The 22,672-nt window shown below is 39.5% G+C and overlaps 3 long non-coding RNA genes across 3 annotated transcripts in view; 2 read left to right on the forward strand and 1 right to left on the reverse strand.

Moving 5' to 3' along the window:
- LOC116688570 (uncharacterized) overlaps positions 1–22,672 on the forward strand; it is an 81,459-nt gene that overhangs the window by 7,948 nt on the left and 50,839 nt on the right. The window lies entirely within an intron of this gene.
- Positions 1,242–17,697, forward strand: LOC116688569 (uncharacterized). Its single transcript, XR_004331802.1, has 3 exons — positions 1,242–1,416; positions 13,330–13,338; positions 17,687–17,697. It is a non-coding gene; the product is annotated as an uncharacterized LOC116688569 (long non-coding RNA).
- Positions 18,763–19,607, reverse strand: LOC116688571 (uncharacterized). Its single transcript, XR_004331804.1, has 2 exons — positions 19,544–19,607; positions 18,763–19,193 (listed from the first exon to the last, which is right to left on the reverse strand). It is a non-coding gene; the product is annotated as an uncharacterized LOC116688571 (long non-coding RNA).

Below are 22,672 nucleotides of genomic sequence, written 5' to 3' on the forward strand. Positions count from 1 at the left end.
GCAACCACCACGTGGGAGTATAAACAGTTATGGCGCTCTCATGACGTCACATTTGGGCGTGTCAGGTTGGCTGCGGCTACTGTAAAATACCCTCCACCCGGCAGGGGACAATCATGTAGCCGGAGATCCAACTCGTCAGTCCGTATCGTGGCGTGAGAGTCCCTTAACGTTGCCGCAAACAGGAAACATCATTTAATCCCAGATTTTTCATTTTGCTTTAAAGATGTTTTCTTTGGTATGTTTCACTTTGAAGCTGAATACGAAGGTAAATACTCCATTATAAATCTTTTATTTCTATATGCTATAAACACAACATCCATAGACACAAATTAAGTGGTTCTAAACCTTTTTTTCTGGTTTTACGACTGAGTTTAGAAATTATATTAATTCACTTAAGTACTCAAAAAATACCAAGGCCGTTCTTTTTCTTTTTTTCTCTGCCTATCAGCTTGTCTACCTAAGCCTATTGAGACTGGGACTGTACACCTGTATGCTATGTATTTGATATAATGAGTGTCAATTGTTACATGTACGTTGTATTCTACTTGACTGTAATGATCAGTTTAAATAAATAAATAAAAGAGGAAACATCACAGCCTCCATCACTGCAACAAAAGGTTTTAAAATCCATGAAGGTAAAAACATGAAACACAAGCACTGAACTGCCCAGGAGTTTGTGTAACAACAGGTGACTGTGTCCTGCAACAAAAAAGCAAAGTCGCTTCAACTCTCGCTTTTCTCCATCTCCGCTGCCTTCACCTGCAGTCGAACATTTTGACAACCCCCCTGGAAAAGTTTACAGAAAAGAGTAAAAAGCAAATTTAATCAAATGCGTCTTCAGCTGCTTTTTAAAAGCTTCAACAGAGACTGCAGATTGTAAGACAGTAGGAAGGGGCGTTCCACTAACAACAGTCAGTAAGCAGGTTTAGAGGTGGTGCTTCAAATGAATGTCTAGCAGGGATGTGCCTCTTGCAATGCATGCACTGAAAGCTCTATATTTCAAGTAAACTTTTTATTGAAGTGCCCATATCATGGAAAATCTATTTTACTTGGATTTGGGGTGTTATTTTGTGTCTCTGGCGCTAAAAAAAAACGTCCATGCTGTTTTGAGTGAGATACCGGTTTCTGAATGTATCCTGCCTTCAGTCTCCGGGGGAGGTGGTCAGAATCGGTAAGGATTTGAATATTTGCACCTACCACCCTCTCCCATTAGAGCATGCATACAGTGTCTATGTCTCCACCCACCTGGTACAGCAATAACTTCTCAGATATCCGCCATTTTGTTATCGATTCGGAAGCACTGGTTTAGGAGACACCATGTCAAAGCCCCACGGAGAGTGTTCTGTTGTTGGCTGTAAAGACGAGCACAAAACACTCCATTATGTCCCAGCCGCAGAGGACAGAAGAGCGACATGGGTTGTAACACACGTTATAATGCTCGTACTTACTGCGCTTTTGCAACTCACAACAAAGATGGTACAGAAATGCTTCACTTGGTAGTTAAAACTGAGAGCTCAACACACAGGGTGAAAAGAGGGGCTACAGCAATGTGCAATACAACAGAAATATAGTGTTTCTGACAATTAATCCACATAAACCTATTATGGCACAAGTAAATACCATTATGAACCTGAAATTGAGCATAATATGAGCACTTTAAGACTTTATTGATTTTTTTTTACTACAGTTTAATGCCTATTTTTCCACCATTAATAAGTTCAGGAATGTATCACAGGGAAGAAAAAGAGACAACCTATGTGAAAAAGTTTAAACAGAAAGGTTTGCATTTCCAACCTGCAAGTGCTTCAGGCTGCTCAGGCAAACCCCAGACACAAGGGCTGCTGCAGGCAGCTCAGAGGGATTCACTCTCTTATCTCTGCTTTAAAGAAATGGGGCAGAGTGAGTGATGCTCAGGGTTGTTGTGGCTGGCGTGCTGGGATAATTCATATTATAAATCTCTAGCTTCTAATATGATTTCAACATGTTACATGTTTCAACCTGTTCATATAGCTAACACACCGGGTCACCGGTGACCCGATTGGTAAGTCCGGAAAGTTTGGACATGTTTCACATTTAGCATTTAACTTCAAAAGTTCAAAACGTATGTCAATGTGGACATGCTAAACATCATTAACTCGGTTATATTCTCCAAAATTCAATTGTTCATTTTTTTTTACTGAAATCATAAGCACCAAAGCATGATTCAATAATCTTAGTGTTAAGGAAGGCCATTTACAGTATATTCCTTTAGTCCGTAATTGTCCACCAATCAAAAAAATCAAAAGGGTTTAAAAAAAAAAAAAAAAGTCTGATTATTGTCCTGTAGAGTCCGTTGCTAACTGTGTGCTAGCTCCGTTTGCTGAACTTCTGTTCTGTCTAAAAATCTTTCACCTTTTCCTGTGTGTGGCTGGGTATGCTTGTTTTTGTTAGGTTGCTGCCTACATGATGAAGCCATCATTACCGTGGATGTACTATAAGACCATTGCCACCTTTTTTGCCTTTTTTTTGCCACCCGTTTAGTTTTCTCCCCAGGACATCCCCCAACATCCAGCCAAGGGGGTAAGCCTGCCTCCACAAAGCATTGTTCCTATGGTGCTATTTTTATGCTACCTAGTTAAAAATAAATCTCACAAATACCTCCTGCAGTACCTGAAAGCACCTCTAGTGGTTTGTGTAAACCAATTTGAGAAATACTAATGTACATAATAAAAATTTAAAAATTCGAAATATAATTATCAGACAAAAAATGTTGAATTTGCACAGGGATACACCTGCCTCTGCTAAATTATTTTTATCCCCAGTGAAAGTGTTTTGTTTTTGCCATGAAGTGAACTCCGCTTTGTGGTTTGAAAGCTCTGTTTTATGTTGACACCATGTTGTGCTATTTCATTCTGAAATTATTTTCTATTGGATGTTGAAGTTCATTAAAAAAAATTATTAATGCAAATAATTGTTGCATGTTCACTTTTGTTTATTTACTTGTGCATGATCAAAAAACATCCCCCTCCTCTGCTTTATTCGCAAATCACACCCTGGATGCACCTCTATCATGTGCCTTGACTTCATGAATCTGCTCAATCACAAACTGGAACCTGGACCAAAGGCAAGGCAAGGCAGCTTTATTTGTATAGCACATTTCAGCAACAGGGCAATTCAAAGTGCTTTACATAAAATCAGTTAAACAGATAAAACACAAGTACAAACAGTTAAAAATCACAAGCATTAAAAACCAATAAAACACATGAATAGACAGTTAAAAACAAAATAGAAACATTAGGACACATACAACACAAGAATAAAAGTTACAGTGCAGCATTAGAAATTTAAAGAAATGAGCAGTCATTTAAAGAAAGGCAGCATCAAAAAAAAAGGTCATCAGCCTTGATTTAAAAGAACTGATCTACAGGTTTCTGGGAGTTTATTCCAGATATGAGGAGCATAGAAACTGAAAGCTGCTTCACCCTGTTTAGTTCTGACTCTGGGGACAGAAAGCAGACCTGTCCCAGATGACCTGAGAGGTCTGGGGGGGGGTCATAGTGTAGTAGCAGATCAGAAATGTATTTTGGACCTAAACCGTTAAGTGATTTATAAACTAGCAAAAGTACTTTGAAATCAATTCTTTGAGACACAGGAAGCCAGTGTAAAGACTTCAGAACTGGAGTGATGTGATCCAGTCTCTTGGTCTTAGTGAGGACTCGAGCAGCAGCATTCTGAATCAGCTGCAGCTGTCTGATTGATTTTTTAGGGAGACCTGTAAAGACCCCGTTACAGTAGTCAAGTCTACTGAAGATGAAAGCATGGACCAATTTTTCCAAGTCCTGTTGACACATAAGTCCTTTAACCCTTGATATATTCTTAAGGTGATAGTAGGCTGACTTTGTAATTGTCTTAATGTGGCTTTTAAAATTCAGGTCCATGGGTCCATGAATACACCAAGATTTCTGGCTTTGTCTGTTGTTTTTAACATTTTTGTTTGAAGCTGAGCGCAGACTTTTAATCGTTCCTCTTTTGCTCCAAAAACAACCACCTCAGTTTTTCCTTCATTTAATTTCAGAAAGTTCTGGCACATCCAGCCGTTAATTTGTTCGATGCACTTAGTCAGTTTTTGTACTGGACTATAGTCCCCTGGCGATAAGGTTATGTAAATTTGTGTGTCGTCCGCATAACTATGGTAACTTATTTTGTTGTTCTCCATAATCTGGGCCAGTGGGAGCATGTAGATGTTAAACAGAAGAGGCCCCAGAAAAGAGCCTTGGGGAACTCTGCACGTCATATTTGTATACCAAAGGGAGCACACTTTAATAATCTGAGCTGGACACGCTATTTTGTCAGTCATGAAATATCCTTTGCGTTCCACTTGCTGGGATTGCACCGGTGCTGCAGTGAATTCCGACAGATGCATGTATTTTCTGTTTCCTTCCGCTTTTAAGGACTATTGTTGACTTCTCCTCAGATCTCTGGATGATAAATTGAGACAGCTAGCTAGACTATCTGTCCAATCTGAGTTTTCTCTCTCTCAACTATTTTCCAGGGGCTTTTTGCTGAGTTTGGCACTGCCCATGACTATTCTGATTGGTTTAAAGAACTGTCATTAAGCCAGAGCACGTTTTCCTTCCATCAACAAATGCTGCGTGGAGTAGCCAGAATCACTTTCAGCGCACTTTGGAGAAGGGTCTGGTAAAGCGAGACCAGTCATGATAAAGCCATCAAAAACATCCTACAGCCACTTCTTTTCATATTCTGAAGACCTCACTGGAACGCTCCTCAAGGTTGGTGCTTAGCCTGAGTTAATGGCCTCATGGCAGTAGATCAGACATCGTCACATGTAACCAGGTATTGATTTGACCATCATTAAAGTGATGTGATATTTAGGTTGTAAATTATTTGAACAATTTCTAAATTCTTGATAATCAAAACAAAATTGTTAATTTTACATGAATTTGAATATTCAAACCCTGTCTCAATCAAGTAAATGTTTAGTCATATAACAGTTTTTATACTAAAATATAGTCTAAGGATGAATTTCTGCGAACGGTACTTCACTGGTCCCCCATTCAAGTCCGCATATTGACCGACGTTGGTGGACTGGTAGCTGGAGAGGTGTCAGTTCACCTCCTGGCTATTGAGCAAGGCACCAAACCACCAACTCCTAAGGGCGACTGTCCATCGATACCTCTGCCCCCTTCCTCTGACAGCTCTCCATTTGTGCATGTATAGGTACTGAGAAGGTGTCTGTATTTCAGACCTGTGTGTAGTGTGTGTTCTACCAACAGAGTGGAATACACCAGAGTATTATCAGGTCCACAGTACACTCACACAGGTGTTTTCACTTATGCGCCTGATTAGACCTCTTCTCAGAGGTGGGAAAGCACAGATGTAAATGATTAAAATGAATGATGGCTGTATTCCAATTAGCTGCTTCCGTATTAGGGACACTGTCCCACCGTCATGACTTATTGTGATACTTGAACCATTGTTAATGTTTTTGGTAACATCTTTAATTTCCTTCTGTTACAGTCATTCTCATTTCATGCATTGAGTCTGTTAAATGCATGTAATCCATAGCATAGCTCCACCCAACTTTAACCTGAGTCTAATCAACCAGAATAAAAAAGGCCTGTCTGCGACCAAGAGTGAACATTAGTTTCTTTTAACCATGACGACAAAGGTCCCTGAATTTTAACCAAGAAGTTATTGTAACCCAAACCATGATGACCACAATGATACTGAAATTGTGTTGTAGGTATCTGTTGTTGCTTAAATATTATCAAAGTGAGTGCAAGCAGACTTAAGATCAAGGTAAGGTAAAAATCCCTTACGTCATCATTGAAACTGTGTCATTTTGATGAAGCCTTTTTACTTGGTATGGTGGGTTGACAACTAATTAAAGTTACAATCTCAAAGATCCCTGTTACGTTCTCTTTGGCGGCACCTACGGCAATAAGTGGTAAATGCAGGTGCATTTTGGGTCTCATTTTCACTTGTTTTTTAAGATTTGTCATAGCTCTCTGCTTTGTTTGTTTGGCCATAGCAACCGTTGACTTGAATGACCAAATGCTGCTTGATGCACAAGTGAGTTGAAGACGAGTGTTTTGCGGTAGCTTTGCCCTCTTTGGTGATCCAACTCATACCTGTGTAAACATTGAATGATCAAGCACTTTCACGTGACTGTTGGTGGGCATTCTGCAGTTAGCTAATTTAATTAGATTGTTCCATTTCTCACCTAAACAAGCTCAGATAAAAGCTGAAAATGTGCCGCAGTGCTCCATCTGTCTGAGAGGTGCAGTGTAACACTTTACTCAGATCTGGCATTTTATTGTATTTTATGATCATGTCTAATTTTTTTTAATTGTTATCCTTTTCATAATTGATACTGTGTCATTTTGATTAAGCCTGTTCTGCTTGGTATAGTGGTTATTACTATATTTCAGAACACACTGCCAGTGATGCTAAGTAGTACTACTTGGTATTTATTAAATGCATCAATTCAAGTTCATCATTCAGTGATGTATTTAGATGAGTAGGACTCCTGCCAGTACAGCTCGGAGAAGAAAAACAGACACCACATCATATGTGTTGTGTATCATTCATGGGTACACTACTCAATAGCTATAATGCAGGGCCATTGTGTGTTCATGGAAGTGCCTCAAGTAAATAATGTTGTCCTCTTTTTACTCTGGTGCCATGTTTCACACACAGCCTTCAATCACACATCCACTTAACACCAGAGGGACAGTGTTTCTGGTGATCAGCAGGTTGTGCACATACTTTTAAGAATCAGAGTTATGATGTAACCTTATTTGTTTCTTTAAGAACACACAGTACTGCTCTGAGTGCACCAGCCTCTGCTTCCATTTGCAATGTAAACCTTTGACGGTGCAGGGAAGTGATAGTACATTAGGTCCACCCTTGTACCTTGAACATGTTCATTTGTTCGTTGTATTTTTCATCCAATATTAATTGGGTTTTCAAAATGTCTTTCGTCTAAAGAAGACAGAGAGAAGTCAACATCCATACAGTATATTTACTGCTGTGTCTCCCTTTGGTTTGTTATCTCTACACCGAACCACAGACCCTCAGAGAGTTCAACTCCTTTCAATTCCTACAAAGCCTCCAGACAGGCTTTTCCTTCCCATTTTCTGTCAGTTCTCCCCTGCTCTCTCAGTTGCCCCTATCTTTCTGTGTGAGCAAATGAATTCCCCCCTGATGGTAGGGGATGTGATGTGAGAGCAGCAATCGGGGCACTTTAATCTCAGAGATCCATCCTGGAGGTTTGTGCCCCGCCTCATCACTCCCTGTTCAAACACTGAACTTCCCCACCAAGACGACAAGGATTACAGCACAATCGTTCCCCCTCCATCTCCTACGCTTTAATGTTCTTGCTCGTTTTATCTCTCTTCATCTCCCTCGTATCATTACATTTTTAAAACACAGGCACAGGAGAGTATTAAACTTTATGCGAATGACTGAGACTCAGACACAAAGGCCAAAAATATAACAAATCTTCACACAGAATTGTCTATTTCCTGATCTGATGATAGATGATGGCGCTCACACACATACACATCACATACAATCATAATGGGCACAGTTCACTGTGTGCATAAAACAACTGGAGATCTGATTATTAGTACGAAGCACAAAACAACATTTTGATGTCATTTTGAAAAATGAGATCAGTGAGAACCATGACAAACGAGGTTACATGAGTGCAGCACTGAAATAAAACCCCATGAGCTGTGAAATTATCTTTTCAGACATCTAACCATCTAAATGAGACAGATGGAGAAAACTGTTTATGAATAAGTTGCTACAATTCTTGTGAAACTCCTGTGTGGATTTGCATGTTGATGCATGTGTATTTTGAACTTAAGGTATGTTAAGCGTGAATATGAATATTCACAGATCATTTGGGACGTGTGTTCTAACATATACAGATAACAATTGAAACACTTTCTTATGAGTGCTGAGAGTGCTGTTAGCTATTTTATGTGTCAGATGTCACCTTTTCTCACCCAAACAAGCTCAGACAGGAGTTGAAAATGTACTGCTGTGTCAGTTTGTCTGAGAGGTGCAATGTTATGCCTACCAAAAACTTCCCTGCATTATATAGTTTTTTGTAATAATCATTATCAGTAAATTTATCAAATTTTAGGCCAGAAAAGAGGATATTTCTGGCAGGATGGAAAAAATTTTGAAACAAGCAATTTAATACAGTAAGACAATCAGGAAAAAAAATATGTTGTTACATTAAAACTGCCCACATGCACTAAAGGACAACAACAAAACAACAAAAACATGGGTAGAATTGAATAAAAGTTGTTACAGACTGTTTTACCCACAACTGGAGTGAACTTTGATGAAAGTGAATGCAGAAATATGAAATTATATTCATAGCAACTCTTCAGGTGCTGAGGGTGATAGGAGTGGGTGGATTCTGTGATTAATGCTGTGGTGAGAGGGGACAGAAAGGGGAAATTTCAAAACAATTTCAATAACTCATTGACAGGCATTAAAACCAGCTGTGAGTTATGCATCCCCAGGCTCATGCACAGCTTCACTCATCCTCCTCTTAGTCCCGTAGTAGTAGGGCTGCACGATTATGGCCAAAATGACAATCATGATTAATTTGATCAATATTGTGATCGCAATTAATCATCACAATTATTTGTTGATTTTAACCAAAACATATAACTGCTTTCACATCCATATTGTGCTACATTCCTTTTATGTTGAAGTTGTATGTTGTACAGACACATAGCTGCAACACAGCCTAGGATCTATTTAATCTCTGAGAACGCTCCTTTACTTGTTTTTAACAATAACTGATTAAAAGAGCTAAGGAGAGAGGGGGACTACGACGGACGTATGCTAGCCTACTAAGTGACAGACTCATTATGAATGGGTCCAGCACAGGTCCAATGACGGGTCAGCAGAGTTAGACACATTGTGTGCATGAAATTTCTATAGTGTCACTGCACTGCATTTTTATGAACTATGATATTCTGGCCATGGTTCACATCTCTCGCCCAGGTCCAGCAGACTCCATCTCACACATTCTTATTCTACAAACTGAAGTTAGTTGCATTCAATAACTTCTCCTGTGTTTTACACCGTGGCGGTCGCAATAGCAGAATTACCAGCGGAAACACTGGTACAAACACAGGTTTCGCTTTCATGCTCAACAATATACCGCTGTGTTGATAACAAATAAAACTGTGGACAAATGTCAGAATTGTGGACCGGTCGCCGCTGTAAATGTACTGTATTTATATAGCGCTTTTCCAGTCTTAACAACTGCTCAAAGCACTTTTACATCTACAGGAAACATTCACCATTCACACACATTCATACACTGTGGCCGGGGCTGCCGTACAAGGTGCCACCTGCTCATCAGATAAACACTCACACACATTCACACTCTGATGGGGGCAACTCGGGGATCAGTGTCTTGCCCAAGGACACTTCGACAATGACTGCAGGGGCAGGGGATCGAACCACCAACCTTCCACAGCCGCCCCAATTCTACCTATGCTGTGTCTCTCCATGTTGCTGGGGAGCCGTGTGTGAGTGAATGGGGGTGGGGCTGCGCGGAGAGTAACGCAAAATTAAACCATATTGATATAAACAACATTGATTTGTTTGTGAAAAAGCAGCAGATGCGAGGACACTAGGTGCACCGGTGCAACCTAGAAAAAATGTTACTCCCACCCCAGAGCCCTGTGAGCTAACCTACACTAGCACTGATCACTGCTGTTGTCTGAAAAACAACACATACGGGACGCAATGTTGCGTTTACTAGTAAACTGGTAAACCTTGTGACTGACGTATAACCGACTGCTACCTGTCGTGGGATTTTCCTCACATTACTCCTCTTTGACTGTCTCCATCTAGAAACTCTGACGGGCACATGATCAGACATTGGTTTACGCAGCGGTAGATTGGCTTTGCAAAAAATCTGGAGCGTTCTATAATTAGAAATGACAAATTTAAAATATCGCAAATTTGAATTGAATTACTTGTTTGGTTTTATGTCTTTTCTACTTGTTGTTATGGTGTTTAACTAGCTACCGGGGGGGGGGGGGGGGGGGGGGGGGGGGGGTATGCCTTTTTTTATCACGCAAATTTGATCGTGGTAAGCCAAAATCATGATCGTGATTAAAATTTGATTAATTGTGTAGCCCTACGTGTGTCTGTAAGACAGAAACACCTGATTAATGTGTAGCGGAAATTAACAGCTCTCTTAGTCAAAGAGCTAATAATAAAACCCATCACATCTGAAGATATTATATCTCATGCTTGGGGGCAACTTGCAAGTATGTTATTAGCCCAGAACCCATCAATATACTGGATTTGTTTTGTACTGTGAGAGAAACAGTCATTTCTTATTACGCAACATATTAACACAATCCCAAAATGTACATACAATTAGATCTATCAGCCATTATGAACCAAGTGAGCAACATTTCAACACCTTTCAGAGGCCGAGAGAGCAGCATTAATTAAAATACACTTAATTATGTCGGGCTTAGCTTCCCTTTAACTGCTGCTATGAGTAATAGTAGACGGATAATGAATAAACCCCTCTAAGCACTTTACCTCTCAGAGCGCCTCTTATCAGGAAATGAGGCCCCATATCTGTATGTAGCAACCTGTTGACATGGCCTCGTCACAGCAGAAGATGGAGTCATTTGGTTTCACACTGTATGCGCCATTAGAGGGGGAAACCTGCATGAAATCAAACAGTGGGAAATACGTAGAAGAATAGTAGGAGTCAGGCTTTCTTTGCTATACAAGCCCCAGAGTAAAATTGCACATAGCAAACTTCACTCAGGTGCCACTGGTGCTGTAGCTGCCTCTGACAAATCTGAAGAGTGATGGCAGCGCTGTGGAAAGATGGGGCGACGTGAAAACACACAACCATTTGGCTGCAGATACATCTGCTGTGTAAGTGGTAATCAGTGGAGGCCACTAGCTATAATGGGTCCAAGCGCAAGTTTTTTTTTTATAGCTGGACATAACATTGCAAACAAGCTCACGTGCATTTGTTTCAGGCCTCAAGCATGAGTCACCTGTAAAGAGAAGATGTGTCCTGTTTCTCACAGGAAGAAGAGACAAGAGATGTCAGTTGTTTTCAATCAGCAGACTATTTCTGTTGAACTCATCTCCTTTTCTCATTTAGATGAACGTCCCATTTCCATGTCAAATTTTACATTCATGTATAAGGAGGGTTCAAACTTACTGTGAACAACTGAAATAGCAAACAACTCAAAGCTTCTGAACATACAGATGTGTTGTTCAGTTTAACAGCAATACTCAAATCAAGTAAAATATGTGTTTTACAGCTCACATTCAGTTAAAACTACTTTAACCAGCTTTCAGAATATTCTGATTCAGTAGCTTTTATGTTGTTTTTAATTCAGCCTGTTAACCTATCTACCATTTTACTGCATACATAAACAAAATATTAACAACAGTACATACATTATATAAACACCTTCAGCCATTTAACCTTATAAAAAATGTAATTACAACCCATTTTACTGCATTACTGTGGTGCACCGACCTGAATTAGTGTCCATAAACATTAAAATGTGTATATACCAGTCATGGAACTCACTCCACCACACTTTAGCTTGTTGTATTTCACACAAACCTAAGCTAAACAGTTGTGTTGAGGCAGAGACGTCATGGAGCCACAGTGACGGTACAAAACAAGCGACAGCAACGGCACCATTTTGCCTCACCTGGTTTCTAACCTGACCAGATGTGATTTCATACATCAAAGAACAGCAGAAAGGTTTTAAACGTTCCTAGAAAATAAGTAGCAATTGAAAAACATACACTGCTAACCTGTATTGTACAGGAAAAGAAAGAGACAGGAGACGCTAGCTGTGTTCATTCAGCATGCTGTGGAAGAGGAGGAATGCTGCTGAGTGGAGGATCAGCCTGGAGGACACAATAGACTGTTGAGTGGTTTGACTGAGTTTCTCCTTCTCATCATCAGAGCAGAGGATATCCCCTAGTTGTCCATTGCATCATGATTACTGAAAAAAAGTGAATAAGTCATAGAGAGAACATGGCTCTGCTATAGAGCAAAATGGGCTCAACCTGATTAAACTGAGCATTAGATGAAAAATTTGCGTGGAGATAAGGAGATAAGTGAAGCCCAAAGAGCCCCATTAGATAGGAATATCAGTGTGAAATAGAACAGTAAAGTGTCTTATTATCCCCATGCATGTGAAGGATTGAACATCTTTATCATATACACATTCATTCCAAGTTACATCCCACTGTACATGCAGCATGACCGGGTCACATTATTACAGTTACCATCTCTGCACACTCACAACTTATTTAAAACCAAAATTCATATCTTAGAAGGTAAAAAACCTAATTTTACGTCATCTGCATGGTCAGGCTTATTGGAGGAATCGTTTGATATTTTGGTATATACGCTTATTGCTTTCTTGCAAGAGTTAAATGAGAAGGTTGATCCCACTCTCATCTTTGTGCATTAAATATAAGTCTACAGCTACAGTAACAGAAAATCAGCTTAGTATAAAAGACTGAAAAACAGGGAGAAAAGAGCTAGGCTAGATCTGCCCAATGATATACCTTCAAGCATCTAAAATTCTTACTAATGAGTGATATATTTTGCTTGTTTAATCTGTACCAAAAGCATAAATCAACATGTTATAGTTTACAGGTTGTATGATTATTTCTTGCCAAATGGCCATATTTTGTTACCTTTTGTCTGAGCCTCTGTTTTCCCTCTGTTGCCAGAATATGTGCTAAGCTAACTAGCGTCTGCATATAGCTTCACATTTACCGTACAGGCTACACTAGTCTATTCATCTAACTCTCTGCAAGAAAGCAAATGAGAGTATTTTCAAAATGTAGATCCATCCCTTTAAGAAAAAATGTGGTTTGTTTATTAATGTTGGCCATTTGTTATGTGATTGGGTGTTTTGTTTTGTAGTTTGCCATGTAATAACTTGTGTAATGTTTTATTTATTTCATGACTTTCTCATTTGGTTCATGAAGTGCAGAGCTCCTCCTGGCCATAATATTGTGGCAACAACTTTCATCCAATATTGGAGGCAGAATAAATATTCTTTACAAGGCTTATATGAAGCAGATGAAAAAATATTTTTTTTTCTGTTTTTACAGAATGTCTTTTCATCCAAACTCAATTCCTCCCAATAATGACCAAGTTCATACTATCATGACAGCAGCATCATATTCATCAGATGAGCATCAGTCAGCCAGTTCATCGTTGCAGTGAATCGAACAGAGGAGGGAGAGAAAAACAATAATGTTTCTGAGCTCTAAATTGTGTTTGCTGATAGCGCTACTGCTTGGCTGCCTGTTGATGGATATTACTTTCCATGCCGTTCCCCAGGCCGCCATGTGAAGCAGTGCCTTTTGAAATGAGCGATTGTGTGATGCTCCTCTTAAACTAGTTCAGCATGGCATCATTCATCATCTGCGGCACAGCCAACGGGGAGCAGCAGCGTCCCCATGTCTGCCAGTCACAATGGGGTTGCAGAGAGAATTGCTGTCTTCAACCTCACAATCCTGTGCTTTGCACTGGACCACTGAGATAGCACAACTTTTACCACAGTTGTAGCTATTTTTGGAGCTTTTTTAAAAGTACTGCCACCCTGCCTCTATCTTGTATTATGGAAACACTACAGATTTGCCAAAGAAATGGAGAACATTCCAACAGCAACGTATCACATATGCAAAAACTGGGACTAGATCTTTTAAGGGGGTTGTTTTCGATTCAGAACAATAATATGGCCCCAAACAAATATTTGTAGGATACAATGGCGTAATTGCGTCCTGAGTAGAGAATGAAGTGTGAAAGAGTGTGTGAGAGCCTTGTGAAGGCAATCCCAGTCCACTTTTTTTCTGAGTATCAAGAACAGTCCCTTTAAAAAACATTAATTGCTGTTTTATACATTATTACTTACTGTTATTTCCCAGTTATGTGAATATATATGAATTGTGTGTGTGTGTGTGTGTGTGTGTGTGTGTGTGTGTGTGTGTGTTGTGTGTGTGTGTGTGTGTGTGTGTGTGCCTGCCTAGACAGAAAACATGTTTCTAGCAGTTAATTTAAGGCTGACTTTGGATCGGCTAGTGTTGGGAAGCATTACCCACAGCGTAAAAGGCAAAGCTGACCTCAGCATTTTCCAGGCACATCTGAATTTCTAATTTCCAAAAACATTTTCAAGTCACTTTTCAACACATAATTGTCTCTGAATTTAATGGACTCAACCTGAAGTGCATCCAAAGTGCAGCTGCTGCAACCACCACTTTCTTCTTGCTGTATACATGGAGGACAGCTTTGTGGGTAAACAGAGAGCCGTTGTTGGCCATGAGAGACTGGCAAACAACCTACATAAAATTGGCTGCCCGTTTAATGTGCTGCAGTTTCAGAGTAGTTTAAAAGGAACATCCACAGTGTGTGTAACAGTAGGCTACAAAAGACTTAAAGCCTGGTTACACCAGCATTTAGATTTAATTTCAGTGGAATTAACGTGACCGGTAAACCACCTTCACAGTGCTGACCTCCGTAGGAACAGAGAGCCTGAGAGAAAGAGAAATGGTGTACAGACTGGAGACCATGATACAAAAATGCCCACTTGAGTAAATGTGTGAAGTTATCATCCTGTTCTCAATATCCCCTCGCCACGGGAAAACAACAAGCTACACACTAAAAATGCCTAGTTCTGAAAAAAATGTGGATTTTGCAGTAGGGCAGGTCTGCTTTGTTCTTTTTAGGAACTGATTATAAAGACTAACAATGAATATGTTTACAGCATTTACCTTCTTACTGGGACGTTTTGGGATTGCTATGGACGAAGCACACACGGCAATTCGCTGGTCAGAGCAAATTACGTTTAATCATGTATCTAGCTAATTTAAATAGCTCACATTACTGTATTGTGTGAATGGTTAACTTCACGAGTTTTTTTTTTTTGCCGGGTGCAAATGTTTTACCAAAACAAGTTCCCTTCTGAGAACATTTTGCAGATTCCCTATAGGTGCATCCAGAGCTTAGAGCTGCCAAAGACGATTGAGATTGGTTTAAAGAAATGCAACTAACCCAGAGTGTTTTTTCTCCTATCTCAGAATTTATCTGGGGTGTTGCCAGAAATAATTTCACAGTGCTGTGGAGATTGGTATGGCCATGCAAACCTAGCTGTTTTTAAACCCTAAATTATTAATTGTGTTACAAAAAAAGGGTTTAGTTACGGGCTCCTGGTTAGCTCACTTGGTAGAGCGGCACCTACATAAAGAGGTTTACTCCTTGACGCAGCGGTCACAGGTTTGACTCCGATCTGCAGCTTTTTGCTGCATGTCATTCCCCTTCTCTGTTCTTCTTCCTATTTCAAGTCTAAACTGTCTGTACAAATAAAAGCCTAAAAGGCCCAAGTTTAGTTGAGTTAGGTACCCTACACATGTATAAACATTTGAACATTGTTATGTAAATTGCCCATATTGTTTAGTTCATGTTATTTAGGGTGAGAAACAGCACAGAACGAGGTAGTTTCCACTTTAAAATAACTGGTATTTCATTTATGATGCATTTACTGGTATTTCCATTTATGAGCCACTGAAAAATAAGCTTGTGAAAATAAACGGGGGTACAGTTTTATTTTAGCAGCATAATGCTTCTTGTTTGCTATTAAAAAAAAATACAAGTTGCTGGCTCAGTCCTTGCTTGATTATGGTGCCTTCAGCTCAGTGCCATTAGGCACAGATAATCCTGATTATGATGATGATTTAAGGTTTATAAAATTGTAATTGATTTCACCCTGTGAGGCTTGGATGAATCTTTCCACATGTAGACTGAGTCACTGGCTTGTTAGACCATCCAGGAAATGTTTTTTTTAAAGATTTATGACTCAAATTTTTCAAGCTCAGTAATGTTGGTGCCAAAACTCTTGTTTGTTTTACTATTTCTCAAACTGATTAAGTGAAAGAAAAATTATCATTACTTGAAATTCCAAGCCCTTTTTCAAATACTTTATTGCCAACTCACTCAATTGCTTCTTTAAATTTTTATAATATAATTCATTATATAAATTTGACATCATAAATTTGTTATGTAATGGCAGTGGATTGCCTAAATGTCTTTAGCAACCCTATGATTTTCATAGCGAATACATATTGAAACCGAGGTGCAAAACTTGACTTTAATTTATGTGAATATATTTAGAACCTGGTGTAAATCTTTAATTTAAAAGCCTACAAGACTTCCTCTAACGGGCTGCATTTACCTCACAGCTCTGCTACTGAATGTTGTTAGCACACACCTCTCATATCCCTCAGCTAGCGCTGGTGAGCAGGAAGCATTTAATCAGATGACATCCTTGGTGTTCAGCGTTTCTTTTCATTAAACTATATAAGGAAAGTGTGTCCTTTTTCTGGATGTGCAGTAAAAAACAATGTCTGTGAGCTGTAAAAGCGGCAAGAATGGGGCAATGCCATCTCTACCTGCCTGTATTAATCATTGACAGCTTAGCCTGAATGTATGTGGCCAGCTAATCTTTCAGAATGTGATGGTTGTTATGGTTAAAATATAGAAAAAACTGGTTTTTTTTCCTAACCACCTCTCTGCATTTTCACTATTTTTAATTGCTACATCCCAAAACCAGTATAGCTTGGCAGTGATTCTTGTGGGCAGGTACAATGATATATAGCTCCAGCCCTCAAAGGTCATTTACAGCCGTTCATTATAACTTGCCAGTTATTTTGCATGTGCACAACGAAATTAAAATGTATGTTCTTTTCCCTTTTACTCTAGGAGAAAATGCCCCTGAAAATCCATGCATGCAAACACACTCAGGGGTCATATGTTTGAACATTCAGTGTAATTGACAAACTATATTGCAGAGCCACAGATACAACTTTAATAAGATATTATGCCACACTACATTTCATTTCATTTCACTGTGGCTTCAAATTTCATTATATCAAGTCTGAAGTTCAACTACTGAGGGCCATCATCTGACAGCTCTGAAGAAAACAAATACATACACTCTACATAGTTAGGCCACTGATATTTCAGAGCCATGGTCTGGGTCATGGATTCTAACTTGCTCAAACCTTTGTCAGAAAAGGATCAATGAGTCAGGCAGCCTAGACTTACATTATACATATAAATACAACTAAACCCTTCTGCCCTTGCACTCTCTGGGGGATGGCAAGTGGAGATGGATCATACATGTTGGTCCTTTTGCTGACAAGGGGCATGGCATCCCCCCTCAAATCACCTACTTCATATAGCGTAGTAAAACAATGACATTTGAAACTACCACAAAATACATACGTGAACAAGCTATAAACATTGACAAATCCAGTCCACGTAGGCAGGTTGTAAGTTGTTTTTTGTGTCCAGGGGGACTGAGTTACAGAGTCTGGGAGTTACAATCTCAAAAGAGTGATTGCCTTTGAGGGTCTTAAAGTCTGGAGTGTGATACACGAAACTAGCCTTGGTCAGATGACCTCAGTGACCTCCTAGCAAGATCCACCACCGTAGTCAGTACTGTGAGAAGGAGTCAGACCATGTTTAGATTCTATAGTGATAACAAGGACTTTGCCATTGTTGAATTTATTGGTGAGACAGTGTAAGAATATAAATATGTGGGATCACAAATGTATCTACGGAAAGCATTTTTGAAGCATGACGCTGCCACCATTTGCGATCTCCGTTTAAGCAGTGTTTGCTTTGGTGAGACATGCCCTGGAACGAAGTAACCCGACCACTCCAGAGATAACCTACAGAGTCAAGTAAACAGAGCTGAAACTTAATATAAGCATGAGTGATCATGTTCTCATTTGGAGCGATAATGAGCTTCATGATATTCCTCAACTGGTAAAAACACAAGCAAATGTCTTATTATTTCACTGTGCTTCAAGTGATAAAGATGATACTCAAGTAAAGATCAACCAAGAAAGGTTGATATTAAGCAGAACAGTGACATACGTATTCTGCTAGACTCCAACAGAGAAAGACCTCTGGCTCTCAACTCTGTTTAATCACCTCTCCAAGGGATACACAGCTCTACTGAGCCAGTTTAGCTGCAGGTGTGACACACACACATACACACACACAAACACACTCACAAACACACACACACATATACACACAAAAACATTTGAACCAAACTACACTGCAGTCAACAAAAATAAGGTGACCTGACAACTTGAATTACACTTGGTGGTATATTCTGAAATTAAGGAACAAAAGGAACACAGCTCTTACATGGACGAATGAGTGATTGGCAGTCATTACCATTGTTTTTGGAGTTGTGTTGTCATGTTCACCTCCAATATTCACTCTCTTCCAACTCCCGAGGAGAGTCTCTGGCTCCAAGCAGGAGGTGTATGAGAGCAGGTGAGAGAATCAGATTTCATATCACCAAGGGGGTAAGCCTTTCCTCTCTAAGCGTAGCTCCTATGGCTCTGTTTTAATGCTACAAAGCCATCACCCGCCGTTAGCATCCCATTGACTGCCATTCATTTTGACGTCACTTTGACAGGGAATAACTTTACATCTGAAGCGTTACATCTGAATCTATTTGTCCATTGTTAATTTCTAAAGAAACACAACAATGTATAAAAGGCGCCTTGTATTTCTTTTAATTAAGCTAGATACTACAGGCTAAAACCTTTTTTTTCATGCACTGGTCAATATTGAGATTTTGTGTCTTCTTTCAAACTAGTGGAACAAAGTCATCCAAAATCCACATTTAGGGATTTATGTCACTAAACGTTGTCTGTTTGTTTGTGTAGATATCTCCTAAATTCACCGCCAGTTATCATTAGATAATGCCCAGTTTGCATATTCAAACTAATTTGCATATTTAAACAACACAAAACACCTGATTTCTTATTCTACCTCTGGCCTCCACCAACCTGCATGTCTACAGTGAGTGTGAAATTCAAGTTCCATTATGCAAAACACCAAAAACATTTATCACTTTCCCACACAGATTTAAAAACACAGTGAGCATCCTCAGCCTAAATTACGAGATCCCAACTTTTTGGTGTTTTTGTCCATGTTCTTGTTAGACAGAGCGAGTGACTTAGAGAATCTCTGCAGGTGGCGGAGCTGTTTGGGGACGATGAGCGATGGTGTGTTTTATGCCCATCTTTAATTCAGATGTCTCGTGGTTCTGTGGTGGAGAGAAAACCAGTCTTAAGATGCAAGATTGATGCTCAAATGGGAGGCATGCACAGCCAGAGTGAGACGCACAGCTGAGGCATCATGCAACAAAACAAGTGGTAGAGCTGCAGTTTCTTTGTTATGCTATATCGATCAACTGAGCTGTCTGGTTTGGTTGTTGTATTCATAAATCACATGAAATGTGACACATGTGTTCAGTAAATTCAAAGGCAATCTGCTAATTTTATTATAACATATTTTGTGTTTAAAGTTGAAATTTTGAACTTGGAAATCAGGGGTCGACAAAACCAAGCAAGAATCTCATTCCAAACTTCAATGGGTCTGTTTGTGGACACTTACCAACATGGTGTCTTTGTTCAGGTCTTCTAGCTGAAGTCTGGCCATCATCCAGCATTCCCTAGTGGTCAAAACAAAGACATCCTTCAGAGGATAAAGGGAAGTGTAACTTACACTTGAACTGTAGTTGTTCAAATGGTATGAATGGAGTGGGACTACAGTTGCTTGAATTAAGTAGTTCCCCTGTTCACTCTCAGAGACTGTACACCTCAGAGAATCAAACAAAGGGAGCACATATGAAACACAAATTAGAATAAAACGTTTGGTCTTATTTGTTAAACAGATTTCTGCCAGCGTCACATATATTCCCATTTTGGCAAACTCATTTAAATCCTGCTTTATCCATGTCCATTTGAAAACTATTGTAAAAACGGATTGAACAATAATACAAGGGATATTGTACCTATTTTAATACTGAAAGACTTCACCATCAACTGATGTTTTTCTAAAGATTTCTTTTAAGTGATTACAGATTAATCACTTTACCAAGCACTGAGAGCCCCATTGTCTTCATTTGAATACAGTTTAAGATTCTCTCATGCTGCTGTTTTCTTTGATTCACCATTGTGCCTATACTAACTACCCAGTTATTCTCTTTTATTTGAAGTAAACCACTGTTGCTGTTGTTGCAAAGATAAAATCTTCCATAAACTTGAATCATTACAATGATATATTCATGCTATATGATATAAATATGAAGCCTTTCATGATGATTATTATGTTGTAGAGGAAAAGGGGTAGGATTAAATTAGGTTATTTGATTAGTAAACTAATGGTCATGCTCAAGAAACCAGTTTAAGATGATTTGAGCTTTTGATCCTGCTGGAAGTAGCCATTAGAAGATGGGTACACAGCGGTCATAAAGGGATGGACATGGTCAGCAACAATACTCAGCCAGGTTGTGGCGTTTAAATGAGTTGTTGTAACGAGTGGTTATAGGAGTCCTGTTATTTTTCTTTCAGCTCAAACCAGGGCCAGTTCTAGCTTTTGGAAGGCCCTTTGCAAGATGCTTTTGGGGGGCCCCTGTTTTGTCAAAATACAATTGGGGGGGATTCAAACTTTCAAGATGATCTGAGGAGATGTTACTGGCTAGATTTGTAAAAAATAAAATAAAATTAAACATCTCGAGTCTACCCAAGTAATTTAAACCTACAGAAAATGATAATAAGAAGTTAACAATGAGGCTCTTCTAATTCAATAACAGGTTTATTTTTAAATGTTTAGAACAAAGAAGGCTACTTGCTAGTGGCAGGTCATTTTATTTAAATATATTGAGGCTGAACGTGCATCTTGAGGCCCCCTAGTGGCTGTAGGGGCACTTTGCATACGCATAGTTCGCCTATAGGAAGTAACGGCTCTGGATCAAACCGGTACGGCCCTTCTCCTCTGACCTCTGCCATCAACAAGGCATTTTTGCTCAAAGAACTTCCACTCTCTGTATATTCTTCTTCTTCTTCTTCTTCTTTTGAATAACTGTGGTGGATTGTCTTTATAAGTAGAGAAATGCCAGTCTGTAACTTCTCAGTCCTCAGTGCACTCACTATCACATTCCATATGTTAGGATCGACTGTGACGGCAACACAAACTTCCCTTAGCAAACCAATTTACTCCTGCCACCAGCACTCTTCATAGTTGCCTTGGAAACGAAACTTGTGAAGCCTTTCTGTTTAGTGAAAGTGAAGTAATTGATGCATTATATGCTAATCAGAAATAACAGTGTGGGTAGGATGATGTGGATGTTCACCCAGTTGGCATACCAAGCAGATGCAGATGAGTGTAAAGCTGTCTGTTTCCTGGGCAGACCTTTGATGATGAATGCCAGGCGCAGCTCTGCTGATGGAAACGTCTGCTTCCTGCTCAGCAGACCAGCAAAGACGTTCAATAGAATATTAAAATTATTATATCAGAGAATGGGAAAAAAATATATAGAGTAGTAGAGGCGGAAAATGGCAGTGCGATAAACAGCAGTGATTGTTCAAAAGGGACCATTTCATCCAACTGGAATATCTCAGATGCTGCTGTGGTCATCACTGATCTTCCCAGAGCAGGTAAAATGTTTCTATTTATGCTGGACAATGAAACAGTCCGCCAACATTATAACTTGAATTGTTTGTGAACTGTATAAGATCTTAATGGAGAAACATATACACATGAAAAATCTATTAAAGAAAGTAAAATGGGTCACTTTTTTAGGACTTTTCCCTTTCTTATAATGACAGTGGATGGACATGAAAGGGGGAGAAAGAGGGGGAGGTGACACGCAGCAAAGGGCCGCAGGTCGGATTCGGGCCGCTGCAGGACTCAGCCAACACGGGCCGAACACTCTTACTGGGTGAGCTAGATGCCACCCCTAAAATGGATCACTTTCATGTGGTCATAACTGTAGTTTACATGGCTAAAAAGATGATGCCTTTTCTCATTGTTTCACTTTGTTGTTATCACCTATTCCCAAAAGGCTGCCCCTAATGAGCAAGGCTCCACATGAAGAAAAAGAAAGTACCGCTGAGCCTCAAAATGTGTAGCAATGATTTTGGCTCTTGACAGTTAGAAAGGTAGAAAAAAAGATGAAAATGGAATAAAACTGAAGTGCAGTATTTTGAATTATTTAGTGCAGGGGCCGTAGCAAAGATCTGACTACTTGCTCATTTATGAAGATTAACAGATGTGGCAAATCACTCTGTTGTCAATCTTTTACAGTTCAGAGCTTGAGAACTATGAATAAATCAGATGTCATATCTCCAATGGGAACTATTCTTTATGAGTATTTTCCTCTCTTCCCTGCACAGTATGTCTCAAAAAAAAAAGGATGCATTTGTCATCCAACCCGACTATGTTGCATTTTTTTCTGTGGCCTTATCTTACTTATTTAAATTATGCCCTGCCAGCGACTTTTGAATCAGTCTTTACCTACAGGAGGAGAAACATTTCTGCAATTTCTATGAAGAGCTGCACATAATGAGAAAAAGATGACGCTGTTGGGCAGGAGATAAGTGTGACCTGTTCAACACTGAGAGGCTACTAGCCACAGATTTTGTAGGATGGATAATGTCTCTTCAAACTCAGAATCTATGCAGAGTAATTTTGCTGTCACAATAAGAGTCCCACCTCACCTACCTGAGGAGCACTCAGACC

Source organism: Etheostoma spectabile, chromosome 4, assembly GCF_008692095.1.
Source record: "Etheostoma spectabile isolate EspeVRDwgs_2016 chromosome 4, UIUC_Espe_1.0, whole genome shotgun sequence".
Classification (NCBI taxonomy): Eukaryota; Metazoa; Chordata; class Actinopteri; order Perciformes; family Percidae; genus Etheostoma; species Etheostoma spectabile.